This window comes from Rosa rugosa, chromosome 7 (assembly GCF_958449725.1).
Source record: "Rosa rugosa chromosome 7, drRosRugo1.1, whole genome shotgun sequence".
Classification (NCBI taxonomy): domain Eukaryota; kingdom Viridiplantae; phylum Streptophyta; class Magnoliopsida; order Rosales; family Rosaceae; genus Rosa; species Rosa rugosa.
Window position 1 is genome coordinate 40,172,055 of NC_084826.1, and position 24,661 is coordinate 40,196,715.

At 48.6% G+C, this 24,661-nt stretch overlaps 1 long non-coding RNA gene across 1 annotated transcript in view; it reads left to right on the forward strand.

Moving 5' to 3' along the window:
• Positions 1-8,217: 8,217 nt before the first annotated feature.
• The window catches only part of LOC133723446 (uncharacterized), a 34,467-nt gene continuing 18,023 nt past the window's right edge, over positions 8,218-24,661 (forward strand). The window contains exon 1 of the long non-coding RNA XR_009853042.1: positions 8,218-8,412. This is a non-coding gene — a long non-coding RNA (uncharacterized LOC133723446). The remainder of the gene's footprint in view (positions 8,413-24,661) is intronic.

Genomic DNA, 24,661 nt, shown 5'->3' on the forward strand with positions numbered 1-24,661 from the left:
TCCCCAATCTTGTTATTAATTGGTCGAACGATATGAAGCTTTGTTGCTTTGGAAAATCCAAGGTTGTGTTGTTGTGTTGACAATATTATTTTGTTGGGAAACACAAGAAATTGAGGAGAGACTAGTAGAGTCACATAAACCATTCTTGGGTTGCCATTGGTCCGCAGAGAGTTGAGAAATTATGTTCCCTATAATCAAAGAAATTGTTGGGAAAATAAATGATTGCGGTACCGGCAACGTGCTTGGAAATGTTAGGATGATTCGAGATCGCAGGGCCACGCCCTTGTACTGGTATTAGTAGGATCACTAGTAACGTTTCCAAGAGTGGTCAAGAAAATATCTTTAATGGATTATGTTAACGTTAGTGATCCGTGGGATCTCTAGTTAGCATAAAGAATGAGAGAGAGAGAGAGAGAGAGAGCGACACAAGATGTATAGTGGTTCATCTCCCGCCTTAGCGGGAAACTACGTCCACTTGAATGCTATACTAGTGTGTTGAGCCTTGCGGCCTAACAAGATTACAAAGTGTGTAATGGGATGATGTTCTAAGTGGGAGGAGAGTTCCTTTTATAAGTGAAGGAATGCTTCTCCTTTACATTCTCTTCGATGTGGGATGAGATTATCACTATTCTAGTATAGAAATGCCTAGTTATGAGGGCATGTTGGCAAGGGCGGGAACGTGGCTTCCCGGCGACGGATTTGCCATTTCCGGATACCGTGGCGTAGCTTGAACATAGGGCTACACGATGCATGTCTCGGTTGGGCCTCACCATGGCTTGTGGGTGTCCCAAAGAGGGCGTTACTTATGCTTGGTGAGATAGCAAATACTCCACATTGTTGGAGGTATGTACAAGTCCCCGAAGTCCCCAAGTAAGAGGAGCTTCTTGGTTGGGGAGTTATAAACAAGATGTCACCAAGCATAAGTAACCGGGCGGTACGGAGCCTCTACAAGTCCCCGAACTCCGTAAGCAAGAAGGGACTCGTCTAACCTGCACAACAAAGACAAAACAACAGGCCTACGTAGAATGCTCATTGCATTGGGCGACAAATGTGAGTTGTATGGATATGCGTTGGCATATATAAACGTATGGGGTGCGTGACACATGTTGATGCATATACGCGAATGGTGCCGAGTACGATCGATTATGACGTACAAACTCGAGAACGCGTATGGTCGTGTGAGCGTATGGATTGCATATGTAAGTTGCATGAGCGGTGCGAAGGTAAGCGTTTGTAATCCGTGAATGATGAATATGTGAACGCTTTGTGTTTGTGTGGTTGTCGGTCGCATTTAATGGAACGCGAAAAGAATTGAATTTGTCGCAAGTGACAAATGGTAGAAGAATTCAATGTTCCATTAACGTGTGGTGTGTCGAGTAGGCATGAGCGGAAAGCTCAAGGGTTGCCGAGAAGGCATGAGCGGAAGCTCGTGGGTTGCCGGGAAGGCATGAGCGGGAAGCTCCAGGGTTGCCGGGAAGGCATGAGCGGAAGCTCGTGGGTTGCCCGGAAGGCATGAGCGGAAGCTCGTGGGTTGCCGGGAAGGCATGAGCGGGAAGCTCGAGGGTTGCCGGGAAGGCATGAGCGGAAGCTCGTGGGTTGCCGGGAAGGCATGAGCGGGAAGCTCGTGAGCGGATGCTCGTGGGTTGCCGGGAAGGCATGAGCGGGAAGCTCGTGAGCGGAAGTTCGTGGTGATGCCCTGAGGCATGAGCGTGACCGGTGCGAATTATGCTGGGCTGTATGTACAAGTCCCCGAAGTCAAGCATAATTAGTGCGAGTGCGTCGTCCATCTAGAATTGGTCGGAGCGAACGCTTTTGCCCTTTTGGGTGGGCCCCTGCTAGGCCCGCCAGGGAGTCCCCGACTCCCCAGCCACGACGGACCTCCGGATGGTCGGTAAATTGTTTGTTGAGGGGGAGCTGCACGGAGCAGAGGGTGTTGGGTAGCGATCCCAATCTTTGGTACCCAAGCGTCGGGGTTAACTGCCGGATCAATGGCTGCCGTAGGCTGTGTTAACTAGTCCCTTGCTGCAATGCCGCGTAGCGGTCATTGTTATTATGAGGCGTTGCCTTACCGCTTGGCGGTTGGTCGTAGACCATAGACTCGTAAAGTTTGTATCTGCATGAAAAAATGACAAACACATAGAGCAAGTACTAATATTTTGTTCGAGTGAGTTGCAATGAAAATAGAAGCATGGCATATGTGTATAGCATGTACTTGTAGTAAAGGTGCTAATAACATTTTGTAGGCATGCTTAAGGGTCATGGAGACATGTATAGACATGGCAATAGCTCTAATTGCGAGAGCGTAAAAGATAAGATATAGTGACTTATCTTATGCCGATTTGGAGGCTAGCGGAGTTGGCCAAGCATGACGGTCCATTGCTTGTGGTGGATAAATTACTCCGATAATGTCCGTCAACTCGTAGTTGAGGTTGAATGCTCGATAGAAATAATTGGATTTCCTTGAAACAAAATATATGATTAATATGTGGATTTGTAAAATCAATATAAATAATTTGCATATGTACTTTGATAAAATTGTAAGCAAAGTGTATACGCAAATTAATAATTGACGACAAATAACCTGCATATGTACATATCTATTTCGAATGTTGAATTTGCGGGAAATATACAAACTATATGTGATGATAATTGAAACATGGCCGTGATGGCAGCATTTATTTGTAAATGTATATGGCTCAAGCGACAAAAATTACTTTGATATACGCATGCAATAGGCTATATATATGTGTATATAAGTTGGCGCCCACAAATGATATGGTTAGAAGCATGAGATTTCAATGGCACCTGGGCGGTGGGGGCACACATATATCATGAAGTTGACTAGGTACTTGAGATTATATAATTGATGAAGGTATATATGTGAAGTAGAGATGGCTATATACACCACCTGTCAACAAGTAATTAAACATATATGTGTAAGCTATGTGCAAGTAATGTGTCCAGCGGACATGGCTGCAAGTAATTAAACATATATGTGGCTGCAAGTAACTAAACAAATAATGTGGCTAGCGGACATGCACCAAACACGTGTGTAAGCTATGTACGTAGCTATGCATGCCAAGGTGAGCTGCATGCTTGTAGGGGTGGGCACGTGTGTTGGGTGCTCAAGTTATACTATAGCAGTTTATAGATGCCCATGTGCTGCACGTGGTGACTTATGCATATAAACCAATAAGAAACCAGTCAGAGCCAAGGGAGCTTATCTTTGGACTGGATATTTGCGTAGATAACTGAGGGCCGATCAATCAATTGCGAAGACCTCAAAGTTCAATTTGATCAACTGGAACTGCAGTGGTCGCAGAAGAATGGGCGGTGAGTGAAGTGAACATCAGTGAGGTGATCGACGTTGAAGCACAATGAGTTGAGCGTTGTGCTCTGAGTGTGCTTGTGGCGATCATGATGGTGACTCGCTGGGCAGTGATCGAGGATGCGTCGTGATGCCAGGTGCTTGTTAAGCGGAGCTTTGCTGGTCAGCGGAGTTCTCGTCAGCGGCATTTTTGCAGCGGTGAAGCTAGTGGTTTGGCAGAGCGGGACTTTACGGAGGCTCTGAGTTTAGAGGAGCTGGAGTGCAGCGGACCTGGAGCTCGGCGGAGGATCCGAGTTCAGCGGAGCTTTTGGCTGGCGGGAGTTCGGCACTGATGCCCAGCTGAGAAACTCAGCGGTGAAGAAAGCTCGGCGGAGGAGAAAGCTTAGCGGAGGCCGTTGCCGGTTGGCGGAGCGGAGCTTCTCCAAGAACTTTGAGGCCGGCGGTGCCATGCCTAGCGGAGGATGCTCGGCGCAGTGACGGGCTAAGTGGATTCCAGCTGTAGAAAGCTTTGCCGGCGGTAACCTTGGCCAGCGGTGATGCTCGGCGGAGCTGCACTTGGCGGATCCCTTGATAGATTGGCTCTTGATGGACCATCGAAACGCTTGTTGCTTGAGAGAGCCACTGGCAGAGGCGTTGTTTGGCGGTATATAGGTTCGAAGGGTGAGCTGGAGTGGCTAGCGGTGGCTCAGCGGAGCTGTTGCCGGCGGATGTGACTGGCGGAGCTTTTGCCGCTGATGGTGGTCAGCGGAGAAAGAGTTGGCCGGCGGGGTGGTGGTCAGCGGAGAACGTCAGGGAAGCTAACAGAGGAGGACGCTGGCAGTGAAGCTTACTGGTGGTGGCAGTGAAGTTTGCTGGCGGTGGAGCAGAGCTCAGCGGAGGAGTTCGGCGGAGCAGAACTCAGCTAGCGGAGCTCGTAGCGGTGTTGCCTTAGTCAGCTGAAGCAGTTTTGTCCAGCGGTGGAGCTTGTCGGCGGAGCTCGTTGATGGAGCCAGTGGGTTGTCCGTCAGAGCAGAGCTAGTGGGTTGTGCGGCGGAAGGGCTCGCTGGAGGAGGAAGCTTGGTGCTTGGAGCTCAGCGGAGGCGCTGATGATGATTGAAGTTAGGCGGTGCAAGACCTTCTGATATTGTGGAGCTCGGCGGTGATGAAGGTTGCTGACAGAGAGCTGATGGTGACGAAGAGTTGGGTGCCCATAGTGAATTTCTGGGTGTCCACAGTAAATAGGCACACCAAATTTTTTTTTTTTTTTTTTGTGGTGAGTGCAGCGTTGACCACTCCTACCAGCCTTGACAGGCGTTGACTTTTAGTTGTTGGCATTGACTAGCCCTTGTTGGCGTTGACCAACCATGATGGGCGTTGACCAGCCCAGATTTGATGTTGACCGAGCGTTGACTGAACGCTGATGGGCCAAAGCTCGTGGTAAGTGACGAAGCCTTTGTGTTGGCTTCCCACAGACGGCGCCAATGTTAACGTTAGTGATCCGTGGGATCTCTAGTTAGCATAAAGAATGAGAGAGAGAGAGAGAGAGAGAGAGAGAGCGACACAAGATGTATAGTGGTTCATCTCCCGCCTTAGCGGGAAACTACGTCCACTTGAATGCTATACTAGTGTGTTGAGCCTTGCGGCCTAACAAGATTACAAAGTGTGTAATGGGATGATGTTTTAAGTGGGAGGAGAGTTCCTTTTATAAGTGAAGGAATGCTTCTCCTTTACATTCTCTTCGATGTGGGATGAGATTATCACTATTCTAGTATAGAAATGCCTAGTTATGAGGGCATGTTGGCAAGGGCGGGAACGTGGCTTCCCGGCGATGGATTTGCCATTTCCGGATACCGTGGCGTAGCTTGAACATAGGGCTACACGATGCATGTCTCGTTTGGGCCTCACCATGGCTTGTGGGTGTCCCAAAAAGGGCGTTACTTATGCTTGGTGAGATAGCAAATACTCCACATTGTTGGAGGTATGTACAGATTATAACTTTAGCAGCCAGTTTTCTTTACTTCAAGGAATCTTTGATTGCTTTGGAGTCGAAAACGCTACGAATTTCGAAACGTGGACAAGTTGGTAGCACACTCTTGAAGGACAACTTTGATTACGTGGTTAGAATGAAGTTGAAATGGTGACGTCAAGGAGTATTCAAAAATTCGAAAGTTGATTTAATGCCTTATTCCACAGGGGAATGGAGGAAGGCGATCAACGTAACATGTAGACTTACATGTTGTGGCTTTGCCATCAGGAAAAGGGAAAAGTCGAGAAAGCTTGAACACAAATACTTACGCGCGATTGGCGAGCTCATGAGTCTACTATTAGGACAATTGTTCCAAAGGTTACGTTACCTTAAGGGATCAAAGTTCGAACTAGTTTCCTCTTGATGACGATGATTAGCGTGGACGAACCTAAAGCTTCAGCTCGATACCTTGGTATGGAATTCATCTGAAGAGGTACACCATAATGAGGAACTTGAGTACGAACCTTTGTAGACTCGATTGAAATAAGAATTCACACGTCAACAGTAGCTCTCCCGGATCGAAGTATCTCCTAGTTTTGCTTGGGGAGAAATCCACTACACCAGGGTTCGAGGCATGACAAGGTAAAAGACGAGTACGAGTGCGAGCTCAAGAATCGAGGCGACAAATTACGCATTTACCCCATGCGTTCACTTTTGAGAAAAAGTATTCGTAACATTTCTTCCACACCAGGAGTTTACATTAGCTGTTTTACATTCTTGCCCCTTACTACAAAAGTTGATTTTCGTCTCTTGCATTACTCAAAATGTTTTCCTCATACGTCAAGAGACTACACCTTAAATAATCGAGTTTTCCTTACTGAAGTGTTTTGTTTTACGAAGCTTGAACAATTTTGGTTCTTCTGAAGTTCTACAACCTAGACTTTGAAAACAAACTCAACACTATCTTCAAGGCTGTTTTAGCGAAATGCATTTGAAATTATTTCCTTACCTACCAAAAGGTTCTTGTCAACAAATCTTGTTCGAAAAGTACAAAAGTTGAAAATTTCCCCAAATCTGTTTTCAAGCAAAATTGAGATTTCGAGAATTTTACTATTTTGTCTCCGCAACTACTTCAAATTTAGTTTTATCCGACCTCTACTACTTTTAAATTTCTGAAATTTTGACGACGGTCTCAGTCAGCATTTCTAGATTTGGATCTAGGGATTTGGTTGGAATTGCTTATCCAAAAATTTTAGTCGTGAACCTATTCAAAATTATTTTCCAACTTCTTGGATACTTGGAAATGTTAAACTTGTTGTGATTTTCTTTTCTCTTTGGTTATTCTTTTTATGTAAAACTGGTGGTTGGAAGAATGTTAGTTCACCTTCGAATTTGCTCAGGACACCCACTTCGAAAGTAAAGGATTACTTTAGAGGAGAACATATAGAAATTACTTTTTCTTGTTGTCGGACGAGGACACAAGAAAATAAAGTGCTTGTAACCGATTCAACTATTTTGGCTTGACCAAAAATTGAAGGAGCGCTTATGACTTGATTTCTGAGTTTTGACATCAAACGTGTTCGTATGATGAAAATGATAGTTCAAGGTCGAGACCGTGAATGGAAATGCTACGAACTTTACAAAAATTCAGAGGAGCCAACTTCGATTGGTGATCCTAGAATTTCGTTGAACCTTATCGAAGGGTATTGTTATAACTTGACGCCATGAGCATTGGACGGTTTGTTCGGTCAATGTCAAGCGACCTATTGATTGATGTCTCATGACGTGTAGTAGACACCTAGCTGTTGCGATTTTACAATGTGACATCAAGTCTACTGAATTATGTGCTTGGTTTCGACGTCATATGTACAAGCGGCCACAATTGTTTGTTCATGGAGTAAACAATATCCACTAGAGCTACGAATAAGGGTGTATGAGGTTTAACAACCAAGATCGTTGATAACTACGAGGCTGACGTCAGTGATGACATCGTTGGCGTGCCATTCATAGTGACGTTCTACGAAACTTATTTATGTTGACCAATGGAGAAAGCTCGGTTTCTCTCCTTGGTTGCTACTTATATTTAAGGCTCAAATTCCCGAGTAATTTTATACTCTCGTGAAATGGGAATTGAGTGTAGACGTCAATTTGTTTTCAGTGATTTTGAAAAGTAAGCTATTATTGCATGGTTGCAACGAAGTTACTGTTTAGCAAGTTGCTAATCGAAAAGAAGCATGATTCACGGAATAAAGTGTATCCTATGGAATGTATAATAGGAACACTTGGTGAAGTGGTAAAAATAGCTCCGGAATGGGGATGTGAAGTTAATGGGAGCACAAATTGTGAAAGTTTTACGAATGTCATTATGTTGCGTAACTTGATGCGTGATGGAGTATTCCACGTGAATTGTTTACAAGTAACGCTTGAGAAATTCTTACACTAGTGTGTTGGTCATCTAGTTGTGTAAACGAGGTTGATAAGTGGATTGATAGGAGCATTTTATGCGACGTTTTATGTGTTTTTCTACTCACATTTTGCTATGTTATTTCCTTTAACTTAATCATTTTAACTTAGTTTAATGTCTTTAGGTACATTTGAGCTACAAACGAAGAAAATGAGTTGTAGGAAGCAAGAAAATGGAAAGAAATGAAGATTCTTGAAGGTTCTTGATGTTTCTACTTCAAACAAGATGTGGAAGACATGTGGAAGCATCCAGAAGTCTCAAGAAGATCATTACCGAATTGGACACAAATTGTTTTTTAAAAATCAAATCTATTACAGATTCGGAAAACTGCCAGTGAAGATCAGTCAACTTCAACGGAGTGTCAAAAATGTTCAGAGCTCAGAAAATTATATATGGCTGGAAATCTACGGATGTCTAGTTTCCAGAACTTTTTACAGCTCATCGATATCTATTTTCTAGAAGAAGTTATGATCATTTTAGTGCACTGAGGTCAAGTCTGCCGGAAATCTGTTTTGTGTCAAATGAGTTCTAACTCAATTTTGTTTCTTCATCATCTATCTTAGTTTGTTTTCAAACTTGAGTACCATTTTGACAGAACATTTAGACTGTTATAGTATAAATATATTATAGTATAAATATCTATATCTTGTAATAGGTACTTGAGTGTATAGATAAGTACTTGAGTGTGTAAATATAGGTATGAAGACTTGTGTGGAATAAAGTATATGGGGAAGCAACAAGCATGGCAGCTAAGCAACAAGCATGGCAGCTCTCATAATTGCAGTAACCATGTGGAGTTGCAGCTATGATCATTGAAGCCATTATAATGGACTTCTTACCATTGCATTCACACTACAATGTATTTCTATAAATGTTTGGCGCAAAAACCAGTTGGCTTGCAAACTGTCTCTTTTGAGCGTGTGCGCAGGCGTGCCAGCACCGTGGGGTGCAGTCGTCGGGATAGTCCCTTGACCTGACTTCTTCTTCAAGCGCTGTGGACGAGGAGAGCACCAACCTCGTCACAGGGTTCTTCTCTAGCCTTTCGGAAAAGGACTTTTGCCTTATTGATAAGGACTTTGGGTGTGATCTCTTCGCGTCACCGAATCGATACTTAGTATTGTAGACTAAGCATAGCAATCACTGGGAAGTTTGGAGAAAGCACGGGTTGCGCTAAAGCGTGACTTTAGCTTCGCTGGGTTGCGAGGGCGTTACCCTTGCTTCGCTGGTAGTAACGGTGGCGGTTGCGCTCGCAGTCGGCTTCTGGGGAGACTAGGACTGGAAGTACGGTCGCCGGGTTGATCTGGTGATGCGGACAGTCGGCTCTTGGAGAGACTGGGACTGACGCGCGGTCATCGGGTTTGAACGAGGTTGAAGGTTTGCTCCGGGGAGGTTTTGTAATCGCTGGGATTGATTGATATGAGAGAGGTCCTTAATTTATCCTTGAAACCTGCTATATATACCTAGGGTTTCGACTGCTCCTTGCCACAGAAGGATTATTGGTTGAAGTTTCCTATTCGATCCTCGCTACCCGACTCCAATAAGGTTTCGTTTTCCTTATGGATCACGGAATGGGTGAAGCTGTAACCCAAACCCGAATAGGCTTATTTTTGGGCCGCAGGTATCGGCCCGCTGTGCTGAATCCACTAAAGGATCTTGCCAAAATTACTTTTTGGGCTCAAACATTGCCCCCCAAGCCCCGATATCAGGCCCACTAAGATGTAACTGATAGAAGGGGGTTAAAACGACATGCCTGGTGATTGAAACGATGTCATTAATGAAGGTAGCGTCTATTCGCTTGGCAAAACGTCTTTTCGTCGCATCGTTTCCCTCACAAAATCTTTTATTTAAATATCGCAGCCGAATAGAGACCTGTCACATCAGAAACCCTTCCAGTCTCCTAAACCCAGAAATCTCTCGCTCCACACCCGCTTTACAGAAACCCAGAAATGGCTCCCCCAAAGAAGGTGATTATTGATCAGGAAGAAGAGCTCACTGAGATTGTCGCTCGCACATGGGGAGCCAACATCGGTGGCCGTTGTCGTATCCATACCTCTGTCCAGAGGCCTCTACTTCTCAGGCTTTCAGATCATCACGCCGGACTGGGTCCGACACCGCGAGACTCTATTCCTGCTGATGCTCTCACTCTCTATAGCCTGCCCATTCGTAGACCCACCCAAGTCCTCCGGAGGACCCTTGCGGATTTCAGCAGTTGGGGTGCACAGAATCATAGAGCAAAAATAGGGCACTGGCCATCCAAAATTAGCGAAGAGGAGATCTCCTTGTATCATGAAGTAAGAGCACGAGATTTGGCTCGCTGGAACGAGGCAGGTATTACCCACACTATCGATTTATGCTTTCGCCTTCCTCGCGGTGGGAATCGCTCACCACTCGCTGCCTTCCTTTGCTTCTGGCATACTGCTACCAATACTTTCGATTTCCGATTTGGTCAAATGAGTATAACCTTGTTGGACATCCTCACCATTACTGGACTGCCCATCGATGGCGAGCCCTATCTGCATGGCCAATTCGATTCTGACACCTTCGCATCAACCATGAACCAAACTGGTCGCAGTGCTCATAGCGGCTCTTACCCTCGGTGGTTGCTTTTCTATCGCAAGGAGCTCAATGCTACTGGTGGCATCGCTTTTCTGGAGTATTGGCTCTGTAAATTCATATTCTGTACTTCCTCCTGTAAGCCTACTGGTGCTTGGACTTTTCTAGCGACAGCCCTCTACAATGGCCGCCGCGTGGGATTAGGACAACCAGTGTTGGGCGCCCTCTACCGTACTCTATATCAGGCCACTATGCATCCTTTTGAGACCAGCATTTCTGGCCCTTTTTGGATCCTTGATTTCTGGATTCAAACTTATTTTTCATTCTTCCGCCGCGACGATATTCCACTTCTACCACTGACTAATGCCCTTCTTGGTCATTGGTTTTATCGCGATGCGAGGTACACATCTCCCCCTATTCTGAATGCTTCTCATACTTGTATCTCCTGCACGAAATGCCATACTGTGATTTAATACTCAGTAGGAGATACCCTGCTCCTCTTCAAAACAGATTTCTTCCTGGGGCTCCCAACTATAATGATCGCGCGCGCTTGGCTTTTCGCCGCGCGATCTCTTGTTCAGACATTAGGCTCGCTGTTGATGAACTCAGTTATGAGCTCTATGCCCCCAACCATTTTGCCCGCCAGTTTGGTCTTATTCAGCTGGTGCCTTTTCCCCTCTATGATGCCTGGAATTTTTATACCTCTTGGCGACGAATTGGTCCCTCTGATGGGGCTCCGCCAGAGCAAAGCATGCTCGCACTGGTCGACCTCCCAAACTGGGCTAATACTATCGTCCCCGTGGATGGGACCGCTGAAGATTACGATCAATGGTGGAAAGAAGTTTCTGTTAACTGCTGGAGGCAAAGGGACAACGAACTCTTCGCGGCCATCTTCTAAGACTTGAGGTATCCTTATGATGCTGATACTGAAGCACTCGCTCGCTTTCATGAAGATGAAGAAAGACCTCCACCACCCGAACCGGCTCCGCGACCTGCGCTTGGTTCAAGCTGGTATTGTTATTCGCGAGCAACCTCCAGAGGTACTTGCCTTGATATGTTCCTTTGTTTCCTTTACCACCTCCACCTCTGTCCCCTAACTCGAAATTTATAGCAGGGACGCGCGCCACCTTCAGGCAGTCGCGCAGTTGATGTTCCTCCGGCCACCGGTCCAGCTGCTAAGCAAAAAGCAGTACTGATCAGGCCTGAAGTAGAGGATACTTCCTCTGACAATGACGATCCTCAGACTGTAAGGGTTCTTGCTTTAGAACCTTCCTTATTTTAGCAGCCTTCTCGACGTCTAATTGACTTTGTTTAAATCTTGACAGATTGCCGCTGCTCTGGCACGCAAACGCAGTCGCGCTGAGCTCAGATCTGACCCATGGGCAGAAGACGAACCAACCGCTGATCGACTGGTAATGCCTCTCTCCCGGAAACATTGATGCCTTGTCTTGTTATGTATGGCTCATAACGTTTTTCTGCTTCAGGTTCGTCGCAGGCTTTCAAGGCCAATTGGGGAAGGATCCTCTGCTGCCAGCGAGGGTGTATCTGGTACAAACGCCCAGGAGACCGATGGTGGCCCTCCCTCTGCGATTAATGCGGCAAACCCAATGCAGTTGGTTGTAATTCCAGAACCAGTTATAGTTGACGGTCCGCCTGAGGTTGAAAACAGGATGTCTCTCCTTCCTACCTTCCGCGAGGAGCCCATTCCCCTTCTGGCATCGACGGTGCCTGACCTGGATCCAATCCTTGGTGAAGCTACTCTAGCGCCAATGGTAGATTTCCGCGGGCCAGCAGTTAAAGAGGTAACTCTCTTAGTCAAAAATATTCAACTTTTACCTTTAGCTTGGTTATTCTGAAAGTACATCTTTTCTTTTTTTTTCTTTTAGGGTCCAAACGCGGAAGTAGCAGCAGAAGAAATAGCGAACGAGGATCCTGCTGAACCTATTCCTAATGTGGTTGGCCAAGAACCTGCTCCCCATGCCCCCCAAGTCATTGAAGCTGGGGAACCTGAAGAATTTCATGAACCAGTGCCTGAAGCTATACCTGTCGCGGAGCCCCCTGAGGCCCCTGGCGCTGAGCCCCCTACTCCATCCACCTTAGAACGTTTAGCTCGCGTGCTTGAAGTGACCCTACCTGGGGTTGTAGATGAAGCCAGAGAAGGTCTTCGTCGCCTCTTGGGTCCCGATATACTGATTCCTGGTGCGCCCGCGAGAGTTTTGGAGTATCTGAGGGTGGTTCTTCGCGAGGGCACTGTCACTGAAGAACAATTCCAAGAGGTTGATGGACTGCTGCAAGATCTCCCACAAGAGCTTAACGAGAGGGCAGCCGCTAACGCGCAGGCCAGACAGACTGAAACACACTACCAAGCTCTTACTCATCAAACTGACAATGCCCGCGGTTTCTTGGGTGATCAGGCTGATCTCATCAGGGATCTGACACTTGAGAGGAACCACCTGAGATCCCAGATTCTTTCTTTTCAAGCCCGTTTGATCGAGGTCACTGCTATGCTTGCCCACGCGGAGCCTCAATTGGAACAACCCCTCGCTGCCTTCGAGACGCTGTCCCAAGAACTGGCCCAAGCCCGTGTGGCAGCCTAACAAGCTGCTCAAGCTGCTGCGGACGCTAGCTTCCGACTGGACGAGCTCTTTCTCCGCTTGACCCGAGCAAGCCGGAGACTTTTGGGCCCCTAGTTATTCCATTACTGGGCCCATATTTGTATGAACAATATTATTATTAATATCTAAAATATTTAGCCCAACTTGCTTGGCCCAAATACATGTTCAGATTTTCTGGCAGTTTAGCGTTCAATCCACCTTTATTGCTGTTGAAACTGTTTGAAAAGATATTCTCAAAACAAAGCGGTTATCTCCTTGAAAATTGCCCCGCTTCCCACGCACTTTCAATCATCTTCATTTCCGAGATCTTCGCATTCAATTCCATCGATACTCTTATTGATGGCGTTGAATGTACTCCAACTGCCCCTCTTAGAGTCGAGACCACTGAAACTGGTCCTATAAATACCTGTGCTTGTGAGAAGAAAAACTCAAGCGAATATGGCTTTCCCAGTAATAGTGTCACAAACCCTACTTCTCTTTCTTTTATTTCTGAAATCTTCTCCTCACGATCTCAACCTCAAACCCAAATCCTTAGGTCTTATGGCTTAATCTCAATACCTGGGTAGGTCTCATGGCCTAATCTCAGGTCCATCCGCATGTCTTTGGTCTCTGGAAATCCGGATAGGAATCTCCGGTTTCAGTTAGGCTGAAGAACACGCGGCGCTCCTAACGCGGCGGAAAGAGATTTTGAGTGATCCTTCTCCTCAGATTTCTCGCATGGAGCAGGCAGGAGAAGAGCGAGCGGCCACTCAAGGCCGAGCGTTCTTCTTTCGCAGCCTACCTCTAGGGACAGACTGTCTGACTTATGTTTTTCCCATAGAGGTAGATGTGGTTGTGAGTTGCGCTCTCCTGCAAACCATCTCCATCCCGGAGGGTAATGGATTACTTCCTTCCCTCCATCTTCAGTACAAATGAGAGCAGCTGTAACTCAGATCAGATAAGACATGTGGGTGAAGAGAGGGAGAGGAAGAGTACTCTTGATCATAGCACCGCCCCCTTGTCGCCGCAAGACTCAAGACTTCAGCAACTCTTATGATTTGTGGGCCACTTTTGGCCTTGTAACCTGCAAAATGTAATAGCTTCGATTTGTATTGCTTCTGGCCCCAAAGCCACTTTATGAATGAAAGTTTCTGAGTATTATTGCAAAAGAAACTGTTATAAAATAAGGCCTCATGTATAGGCCATTACATATATATATATTCTTAACACATCTTGTCAAGAAATTTGAAAATAAAAATTGCTACAAAAAGTATTGCTATTACATACAGCCTCTGTGAAGGCCTGAGGGCACGTTTACTTACTTGGAAGAAAAGGGAATGATTACGGGGTAAAAACATTCCTGCGTTTACTAACACATAAAGGAATCGGAATGATTCCGGGTAAAAGAAATCCTGCGTTTACTAACACATGAAGGAATCGGAATGGATGTAGGTCCCACCTCATTATCAGGAATCGATTCCTGAATACTCAGGAATTCGATTACGAAGGGGGGAGATGGGTTTAAGAATCATTCCTCCGGAATCAATACCGATTCCTTTCTTCTCCCATTCCACTTGTCTCCGATTCATGATTATTTTCCATTCCAAGTAAGTAAACGTGCCATGAATATATAGGATGTTGCCCCCCTAGGGTTCGTAGGTGAAGGGAAGACAGGATGCGAAGGCCACAAGAAAGGCCTGAGTAGGAATGGATGGTGGGAACTGACGAAGACTATGTTTGCCCCCTGTCGGAGAAGGGGAATCTGGAGGGTCTTCGAACTCCCAAACACTAGGGTAATATTTCTTCAGGAATCGTCCGTTGATGGGGTTGCGATGGATATCACCGTCCAAATCTTTGAGGTGAAAGGCCCCGCGCTCCAGAATGCGGTGAACAACAAAGGGTCCTTCCCATCGCGGGGTCCATTTACCGTGACCTGTCAACTTCTCACCAAAGGGAAGAACAGCCTTCCAAACAAGGTCACCTTCTTTGTAACTACGGCCACGCGTCCTCTTGTCATAGGCGCGAGCAACACGTTGTTTTTCCATTACCAAATTATCCAAAGCTGTTAAGCGCTGCTCGCTGAGGTCCTCATGCTCTTGCCACATCGCTTGGACATAGTCTTCGCCTATCAAGTGATGCTGATCTTGGACTCGCAAGGATTGAACGTTGAGTTCCAAGGGTAAAACTGCGTCGTGACCAAACATGAGTGCATAGGGCGTTGTAGCAGTGGGATTCCTCTTGGAAGTGCGATAAGCCCATAATGTCTCATACAGCGTGCTGTGCCACTGGCGAGGGTTTTCAACAAGCATCTTCTTGAGAAGGGTGATAATAATCTTGTTAATGGCTTCCGCTTGACCGTTGGACTGAGCATAATATGGAGTGCTGTGGATGAACTGGATGCCCAACTCGTTGACAAGTGTCTCTACCTCACCGCCCATGAACGCTGCCTCCCTGTCGGAAACGAGCACTTCAGGGATACCAAACCTGCAGATGATGTGCTGGAAAATGAATTGGCGAATGGTGGCACCAGAAGCCTCTTTCAAAGGTGCAGCTTCGACCCATTTGGTGAAGAAGTCTGTGGCCACGATGATGAACTTGTGTTGAAGGGAAGAATGGGGGTGAATCATCCCAATCAAGTCCAATGCCCAACCGCGCGCAGGCCAAGGCTTAATAATAGGTTGCATGGGAATGTTGGGGATGTGCTGCACTGGACCATGTGCCTGGCAATCTTGGCATCCTTTTGCGAACGTGATACAATCCTTCAAAATGCCAGGCCAATAGTAGCCATGTCTCCTAATAAGCCAACGCATCTTAGAACCTGCCTGATGGGCGCCACATACTCCTGTATGGGCCTCGCGCATTAGCCGTTTTGCTTCGCTGCCATAGACACATCTGAAGTCCATGCCATCTTCTCCACGTCGTCGCAGCTCATCGCCCCTGAGGAAGTAGTTCAAGGCAAGAAAACGAACCTTCCTGTCTATCGTAAGATCTGGATGCTTGAGGTAAGCAATCAACGGAATTCGCCAATCGACGTCAATAGGTTCTAGGACAGCGACGACCGGATCGTCGGGCGGGTCTTGCCGCGCAAGCCATGAAGGCAGTGTGCGGCGCTCAACTTTCAGTATGCGCTCGCGAACCCCATATTTCAGTGTAATACCTGTAGCCAATTGAGCAAGTTCATTGGCCGCAAAATTGCGCTCGCGGGGTATGTATTCCAAATCAGCGTCATCACACTGATCCAAAAGCTCAATGGCGCGAGTGAGATATGGCACGAGCAAACAGCTTACACACCTGTATTTCTCCTGGAGTTGATTTATCACGAGCAGAGAGTCACCGCGTACCTGGACGTCCCTTACCCCCAATTCCAGTAAGACTTCCAGGCCAATAATAAGGGCCTCATACTCTGCCTGGTTATTAGTGCATTTGAACTCCAATTGGAAAGAATAGGAGAAACGATCGCCCGCTGGGTTTTCCAGAACAATTCCGGCTCCTGCTAATGTTTCTGTTCTTGATCCATCGAAGAATAATACCCAGGGTTGCAGTGAGACAGTGGCTTGATACCATATTGCATACTCTGGGATGTGCGCCAAATCTGGTCGAGTTGCGGTGGTGATCACAATCTCTAATTCCTTGACTGGGGGAATATCCAACATAGGGTGATGTGCCAAAAAATCTGCAATAGCTTGTCCCTTCACTGCTTTCTGTGGCACATATTGGAGCGAAAATTCGGATAGAGCTAATACCCATTTGCCAATGCGGCCCCTTAGAATAGGGCGCGACAACATGTACTTAACCAGGTCGGTTTGAGCGATGATGCTTGTAGTAAAGGATAACATGTAATGTCGCAACTTGCAAGCGGAGAAGTACAATGTGAGACACAATTTTTCCATAGGAGAGTACCTTGTCTCGCAATCTGTAAGTGTCCTACTGAGGTAAAAAATGGCATGCTCGACACCTTCTTCATCGTCTTGGGCAAGTAAGCTACCGATAGAGACTTCAGCCGCTGAAACATATAGCTTTAATGGAAATCCAGCTCGCGGGGGAACTAGGACTGGTGGACTCGCTAAATAGGCCTTGATTTTGTCGAAAGCCTCTTGTACCTACATGTACGTTTGCAAAGCATAATTAGCTATAATCAGCCACGCTCATCGTACCGCCAGAGGTACCAACTACCGTCAAAGGAGTGACCCACGGATAGGCAGCCAGGCGGGCTACGGCCTGAGCACAAGAATACCCCGGGATCACCGCTGACGCGCCGCCACGCGCTGCGCCAAGACAGCGTCAGAAGCTACTGAAACTAAGAACTGAAGCATATCAGTCCCACATCGAAAACAAAGAGAAGATCAGACCTCTCCTCACCTATAAAAGGTCCTCTCTTCTCTCTTCATTATTACGCATTAACTACTCATTTATTATTGTGCTGCCTATATGTATCAACTGACTTAGGCATCGGAGAAGCGAAGACCGCCCTACGCGGTCTCCCTCTGACGCCTTGTCTTTCATTTGGCAGCCAGCAAGGATCACCAAGTATACAGAGTAGCGGTCCGCCCACCGGACCCACGTTAAACGAAGGTTTGGCTACCGCCGGACTTTGAGCATTAACATTGGCGCCGTCAGTGGGAACCTTTGAACAAAAGGTCATCCCATCAAAACTACCATGACTAGCTGTAGCGGGGGAAACGCCGATGAGCAGGCAGACCAATCTGCCATCCCCCAACCATCCAATCCAGCGGTAGGTGTTAACCGCGCACTATTCAACACCCCAACCAACCCCGGCGGTGAGACGAATCCAAGCAGCAGCCGCCCACCAGGCCAGGACCTCGCCGCCATGTACGAGCTGGCACTGGCAGACCTTCACCAGGCAAATAGAGAGCGTGAAGAGGAGCGCAGAGAGAAGACCGAGGCCCAAAAGCAGGTGGCTACGCTGATGTCACGTTTTGATGACCTGAAAAGGACGTTGGAAAGAACCGCCAATCCGGCACAGAGCGAGCATTCGCACAGCCCAAGGCGTAGTCAGCCCAACGCTGGTACATTGGTACCAGAACCAGTCGTACAGATGCAGGTTCCGCTGGACCCACCTGAACTATTGGGGATGGGACCACCGCCCATCCCCCAGCTCATGTTGGAGCAGGAGGCAAGGCGTAGGCAGACTAACCACGCACCAACCACTCGGAAACTAGGGCAAGAACTGAGGGCGATCCGCCTGCGCCAAGGCGTAGGCAGACCCAGCGGAGTACATACGCCGGATCCGCCGGCGACGCAACAGCCCAAATTCTGGAGAGATGCAACAGTTGGAACAAAGGTTGGTCCGGGCGGAGTCGGGCGCCACGCCGCCAACTCAAAGTCCACTTTTCACGTCCAGACCAGGGCCCTTCACCGCTGCAATTCTACAAGCTATCAGGCCTGCGTACGCAAAAACTCCAAAGATGTCGCATTACAGCGGTACATCCGACCCCTTCGTCCACATGGACACCTTCAAGAAGGTCACCAACAACAAGGGATTTGACGACCCCACTCTGTGCCACTTGTTCAGCGAAACACTGGACGGAGAGGCAATGAATTGGTTCTTCGAATGTCCGCCAGGATCCATTGACTCATTCAACGCGCTATCACATACCTTCCTCTCCCGGTTCATCTTATTGTCCGCCGGACATCATAACACGAGTCAGCTGTTCAGCGTCAAGCAGGGAGAAAACGAATCACTAAAGGCATTCGTCACAAGGTGGTGAGCGGCAGCATCTTAGTGCCGCGATCTAGACAAATCAATGGCATCGGCGGCCTTCAAGCAAGGACTCCTCAAGGGGCCGTTCCTCTATCACCTCAACTACAATCATCCAAACGCGGCATATGACCATATCATGAGTGAGGCGGTCATCCACGCCCAGGCGGAATTCATTACATATGGAGAAGCCCCACCGCGACCGGCAACGCCAGCAAAGACAACACAGCCCACCTCGAGTCATCATGAGACCGTTAATAAAGCACCCGCCGCACCGCCAACTGACAAGAAAAGGGAATGGCCACAGGGCCATTACCAGAGCAAGCGGCAGAAGGACCAATACCACAAGGGCAACCGCCCAACCCAGGACGATAACCGCAACAGACAAACGGAGTCTTCTCAACGGTATGCAGTGTTCACGGTCCTCACAACCTCGTACTAGGAAATATACAATCAGTGCAAGGATCAAATCCCGCCACCTCCCCCAGCAAAATACCCAAAGACGGGCAAACCTAAAAACACCGGCAGATGGTGCAAGTACCATGAAGACAGCGGCCACAATACCAACAGCTGCAACGCACTGAAAACGGCAATTGAGACCTTGTACCGTGAAGGCAAGATGGAACAGTTCAAGGTGCGCCAACCGCCACCCGTGATCGCCAACGTAGAGACGTTGGGCTGCATTAACACAATCGACGGCGGGGCTCCAATCACGGGCATGTCTCACAGAGCCAGGAAGCGTTATGCACGCATTAATCACCGAAAGGAAGTCTGCCATATCCGTTACGAGAGATCCGCCAAAGTCCCAAAGGTGGGTTGGGAACCTATTACATTCTCAGAGGAGGAGGAGCGCGGGGTGCACCTACCCCATGATGACCCCTTCTTGGTCGACGCCATTCTTGGCAGGTTCTCAGTGGGGAGAATATTGGTAGATAGCGGGTCCGCTGTCAACGTCATCTTTAACGGTTGCTACAGCCACCTCAAGCGGAATAACAAGTTGCGCTCCAGGACCATGAGCCACTGCTCAGCTTCTCCGGTGACGTCACACAACCGCTCGGTTCTGACTACATGCGGTTGACTATTGGCGCTAGTCCATGTATGGCGGAGGTACATACAGAATTCATAATGGTTGATTGTCTCAGCTCGTATAATGCCATCCTCGGACGACCGGCGCTCAACAAGCTTAAGTGCATTATCGCCGGATACATGCTTCTCATGAAGTTCCCCACACCTAACGGCACGGGCAGTGTGAGGGGAAGCCAGCAGTTGGCACGCGAGTGCTATTCAACGACTATAGCACGGTCAACACACCGCCATGATGTCCTGACAGTGGGAAACCAGGCACCGCCACCAAATATCTTCGAGGACCCTAGGGATGAGGAGGCGAAGTATGTAAGGAAGGAGCCGGTCAACCCGGACACATCCTCGAAAGTTGTCTGCATCTCAGACGAGCACCCTGAGCGGACAGTCCGCATAGGCGCCCAACTAGACCCAGAAGTAGAGGCAGAACTCATTCAATTCCTACGTCATAACGCCTCCGTCTTTGCATGGTCCTACGCGGACATGCCAGGTATCTCCCCTGAAATTATCACTCATAAACTGACCATCAAACCCTCCTTTTATCCCATCAAGCAGAAGCAGAGGGCCTTCGATGAGGAAAAATACCGGGCAATCGGAGAAGAGGTCGCCAAACTCCAGGACATTGGATTCATCCGCCAAGTCATCTATCCCCAGTGGATCTCAAATTTGGTAATGGTCAAAAAGCCCAGCGGCAAGTGGCGGATGTGTGTTGACTTCAAAAATCTCAACAAGGCATGCCCAAAGGATAGTTTCCCGCTACCCCGTATCGATCAATTGGTCGATTCAACAGCCGGACATGAGCTCCTCAGCATGATGGACGCTTTCTCCGGATACAATCAGATCAAAATGCACCCCAGCGACCAGGAATGCACCACCTTCACCACCGACAAAGGCCTCTACTGCTACAATGTCATGCCTTTCGGTCTGAAGAACGCCGGTGCAACTTACCAGCGGTTGATGAACGCCATGTTCGCTGAGCATCTGGGAAAAATCATCGAGGTCTACGTGGACGACATGCTAGTTAAAAGCATAAAGGCCGGAGGCCATGTGGCAAACCTCAGGATCATAGTAACCATTCTCTTGGCCTATGGTATGCGCCTCAACCCGGAAAAATGTTTCTTTGCAGTCACCGCTAGCAAATTCCTGGGATACATTGTCAGCGAGCGGGGCATCGAGGCTAACCCAGACAAGGTCCAGGCCATCCTTGACCTGGCGGACCCTGAGTATAAGGTACACGTCTAGTGCCTCCATGGCAAGTTAACCGCCCTTTCTCGATTCATCTCTCGACTCACTGATAAGTGTGCCCCATTCTTCAAACTCCTCAAAACAACGCACAAGAAGGTCATCGACTGGAATCCAGAATGTCAGGCGGCGTTCCAGGGCCTGAAGGAATACCTGGCGGCAGTCCCTCTCCTCTCTGTCCCTGTCCAAGGAGAAACCCTATTCATATACCTAGCGGTATCCGCATCGGCGGTAAGCTGCGCAATTGTCCGAAGGGAAGGCCAAGATGAGCTCCCAGTTTTCTACGCCGGCAGAGGCATGAACGGAGCAGAAACAAGGTATCCTCCCTTGGAGCAACTGGCCCTCGCACTTATCGTTGCCGCCAGGCGCCTCCGCCAATACTTCCAGGGTCACACGATCCATGTGTTAACCAATCAACCGCTGAGGCAAGTGCTGCAGAACCCTGAACACTCGGGGCGCCTCAGCAAGTGGGCCATTGAGCTCAGCGAGTTCGACATAGAATACAAACCAAGAACCGCCATGAAGGGCCAGGCAGTGGCGAACTTCATCGCTGAACTCACCGAACGTCAACCTGAACCCGGTATAGAGATAGTGCCCGGAGCGGAAGTGGTAACCGTGGGGGAGGCAAGTCCCCTCCAGTCAGATTGGAACCTACATGTGGACGGATCCGCCAGCGCTAAGGCCAGCGGCGCCGGAGTCATCTTAACAGGACCCGGGGGACTGAACGCGGAGTACGCGTTGAAATTCAACTTCAAAGCTTCAAACAATGTGGCGGAGTACGAGGCACTTATCGCCGGTCTGCTCCTCGCCATTGACTCAGGGGCTGACAGCGTCAACATATTCAGCGACTCTCAATTAGTCGTTAACCAGGTCAACGACAGCTTCCAAGCCAAGGACCAGCAGTTAACGGCATACTTGGGATACGTCAAAACGTTGATAAAAAAGTTCAACTTTCACACCATCACACAAATCCCCAGGGAAAAGAACGCCAAGGCTGATTCACTGGCGAGACTGGCAACCGCCCAGCCGCATCAAAGTCCAGCGGACACAAAGGTGGAATGCCTTGACAAGCCAAGCATCACAAAGACCCTAGCAGAGATCTTCAACATTGAAATCAACCCCAGCTAGATGGACGAGATCACTGCATACAAGCGCAGCGGCACATTACCAGAGGATAAGGTCAAGGCACGCCAAATTCAGCGGAGAGCAACCCGCAACAATATCCAGAATGGCAAGCTTTACCGCCAGGGGTTCACTCACCCCAACCTCCGCTGTTTAACCCCGGAGGAAGGAAAGGTCGTGTTGGCAGGAATCCACGGCGGGGAGTGCGGAAACCACTCGGGCGCCAGATCCCTGGCCAATCGCACAATACGACATGGCTACTTTTGGCCTACGCTTGGTGAGGACGCCCGGCAGGTGTCAAGATCTTGCCACAAATGCCAGCAGTTCGCCGATCTCCCACATGCGCCGGCGGAACCACTTTCAATCATCATCGGTCCATGGGTTCACTCTACATGGGGCCTCGATTTGATGGGAAAATTCCCAACCGCCAAAGGACAGTTCAAGTACATCATTGTTGCTATCGACTACAACAGCAAGTGGATAGAGGCAGAGCCACTGACAGCCATCACTACTGCCAAAGTCATTCACTTCCTCTGGAAAAACATTTACTGTTGCTATGGCGTCCCACACACAATCATTACAGACAACGGCACACAGTTCAACAACGAGGAGCTCATTTCATTCACCGCCAATCTGGGCACCAAGATGAGCTTCGCATCTGTCGCCAATCCCCAAACCAAAGGCCAGGTCGAAGCAGCAAACAAGATAATCAAGAAGCTGCTAAAAAAGAAACTCGACACTGCCAAGGGCTTGTGGGCGGAAAAGCTTCCAGAAGTGCTATGGGCCATCAGGACGACTCCATCCTCCGCCACTGGTGAAACCCCCTTTTGTATGACGTTCGGAACTGAGGCCGTTCTGCCTCTCGAGGTAACTCAACCCACCGCTCGGGTCGAGTGCTACCGCCCAGAGACCAACGGCGATGGCATCAACCTGGACTTGGACCTCCTAGAGGAAAAACGACACAAGGCCCATTTGCAAAACCTGCAAAACAAGCAACGAGTATCGCGTTTCTACAACGCCAGAGTCAAGGCCCGGAACCTCCAACTGGGGGACTGGGTAATGAAGGAAGTCATTCCACCACCAACAAAACTCCGCCCAACTTGGGAAGGTCCATACAAAATAGTAGAAGTCGTTAGCCCAGGCACCTTCTACTTAATGGACAAGGATGGCGTCACTACGACCCACCCTTGGAATACCGAACACCTTCGGTATTACTACAAATAGTCATGTCGCTACCCAGGAGCATCTTGACTTAGCTAAATTTTTGTTCAATATTTAGCTAAGGGAAGCTACCCAACGGGTACATCCCCACTTTTGTTAACACTGACCAGTCAGTTATCAATGAAACGAGGAATTATTCAAACCATTGTTACCAAGTCTAGCACTGAGGGCAGCTGGCAATGCCAGTAATCGTCAGCGGACCACATCCGCTACGTTGTGCACTTGGACCAATCTTAATTCCTTTAATATTTCATTGATTGCAAAAGAAAATCCTAAGTCAAAACTCTAGCGGTATAGACATGTCATCACAAAACGTCAAAAATTCCATACTTCATATATTCAGGGCTGGGACTCCCCACCCAAAAATATTCCTTACATTCAAAAAAAAAAAAAAAAAAAAAGAGTACATATATCTTCAGCCTCAGCGGCTACACAATCATAAGAGGGCCAGTCCGGCATCTCAGGGGTTGGCCCCGGCGTCGCCTACTTCGGACTGCGGCGGCTGTACGCAGCTTACTTGGTCAGTCCCTCGAGCAGTGGGACTTGGCGTCTCTATGGTCCCATCCGCCGGAGTATGGTACCCACTGCCTGAGCTACCGCCTCCTGCTGAGGGACTGGGTACTGGCGGGAGTTTCTTCGTCGGCGCTACATTTTTTGCTTGCGGCGCCTTGGGCAGGGACGCCTTCGCCCAGACAATGGCACCCTTCGCTTGCAGCATCTCCACGTTCGCTAGGGCGCCGGCCTTCGCCGATTCATTCATTGCGTTTTTGTATTCCGCCGACTGCTTGAATTTCTCCACAGCGGCGGCGGCGGCTCGGCTTCCCTCGTCCCTCAGCCGGGTCACCTCACCCTCCAGTCTCTTCACCTCCCCTTGCCTGGTGGCAGACTCCCGCTGCAGGATATCAATTTTCTTATCCTTGGCGGCCACCCGCTCTTGCAGCAAGGCCATGTCCTGCTCCAGCTTGGAGACATGATCATTTTGTTCTATGTCCCGCTGGATAGCCACGTCTAGCTTGCCTTGAGCGTCCGCAGCATCACAGTCCGCCTTCATCAGGCGTCGCTCCACATCCGCCAGCCTGTCCTTGGCATCCACCAGCTCCCTCTCAAGCCTCTTAACCTCCTCCCGTAGCTGTACCTCAATTCGGGGTTGCTTGGAGGCTGCCAAGAACATTTCGTTCAGCCCAACCGCCAGGTGCCCAAAGGCTGAGCTAAAGGGCGACTGCTCGATCGCCGTTGGCCGCGTCATCCCTGCTAGACCGCCGAACCCCAACCGCTCGCACAGATGATAGAGAAACTCCCGCTCACTGTAGGTCATGAACTCGGTGAAGGCGGCGAAGGAGTCCAGATCGCTCACAGGCATCTCTCTCTCGGCCGACACGGGGGCCTTCAACGG